Source organism: Petaurus breviceps, unplaced genomic scaffold (genome assembly GCF_028583685.1).
Source record: "Petaurus breviceps papuanus isolate PSGF00001 unplaced genomic scaffold, PetGlider_PUasm1.0 90919, whole genome shotgun sequence".
Lineage (NCBI taxonomy): Eukaryota > Metazoa > Chordata > Mammalia > Diprotodontia > Petauridae > Petaurus > Petaurus breviceps.
The window spans coordinates 16,090,768-16,091,754 of record NW_027187378.1 but is presented as its reverse complement, the minus strand read 5'-3'; the positions used below and the strand labels follow the sequence as shown (position 1 = coordinate 16,091,754).

General features: G+C 41.7%; 1 non-coding gene across 1 annotated transcript; it reads right to left on the bottom strand.

Moving 5' to 3' along the window:
* Window positions 1–436: 436 nt before the first annotated feature.
* LOC138152223 (U6atac minor spliceosomal RNA) lies at window positions 437–564 on the bottom strand. Its single transcript, XR_011166056.1, has one exon. It is a non-coding gene; the product is annotated as a U6atac minor spliceosomal RNA (small nuclear RNA).
* Window positions 565–987: the final 423 nt, after the last annotated feature.

Here is a 987-nt window from a genome sequence, read left to right as displayed (position 1 = left end):
ATCAATTTCATCTTTCGGCCTCCTTTGCCTGATTATATTATATTTCTACTGTGCCCTCACAATCTTGTTTCCTTTAAGAGAGAGAATGAGTGCATTTCTAGACTCTATTTGGGATCAGTTTCATGGAGGAAAAAACCTCTTGCTTCTAGGCATGTTCTTAATTTTCAGTTGACTTTGGGGATGTTCCCCTTAGGTACACTCTTAACTAGTGGTAGGGAACCTGTGGCTTCAAGTTATGTGTAGCCTTCTAGGTCCTCAACTGCAGCCCCTTTTACTGAATCCAAACTTCACAGAACAAATTAATAAAAGTATTTGTTCTGTAAAACTTGGACTTAGTCAAAAAGCCACACTGAAGGACCTAGAAGGTTACATGTGGTCTCAAGGCCGCAGTTTCCCCACTCCTGTTAATCCCTGAGGAATAACCCTAGAGTATAATAGCTGAACTTGGTTAGATATCATAAAGTAGGTGGCAATATCTTAACTGTATGTATTTGTAAAGGCCACTTGGGACCTCTTCAACTGTTATGAAGGGGAGTGCTAACCTGTTTTCCTTTCAAACAACACAACTCTCACTTGTGGTTCTAAGAATCTGTAGCATGTACAGTGGTCATACCCTGATAAAACCATCTTGGCAGATGGGCTAAAGCAAGCTGAGGTTAATTTACAGGACTTTCACCCATTACTGTGTTAGGGGTTGTCTACCCCAAGCAAGTGAAGACTGGCAAAATGGGGAGGTGAGAACAATTTATCCCAATGATCATGAAGGCAAGCTGAATCAAGTGTTGTGGAGCTTTTAGAGCTTGGTCAGACAAAGAAGATTCCAAAGTCATTCACTGCATACTGGGCCATTGCTACCGTGTTTCCCTGATAATAAGACCTATCCCGAAAATAAGCCCTCCCCTTACTGTGTAAGATTCCTCTAAAATAAGCCCTCCCCCGAAAATAAGCCCTATTGAGATTGCTACTGTAATGAAGGTGATCCCCTGC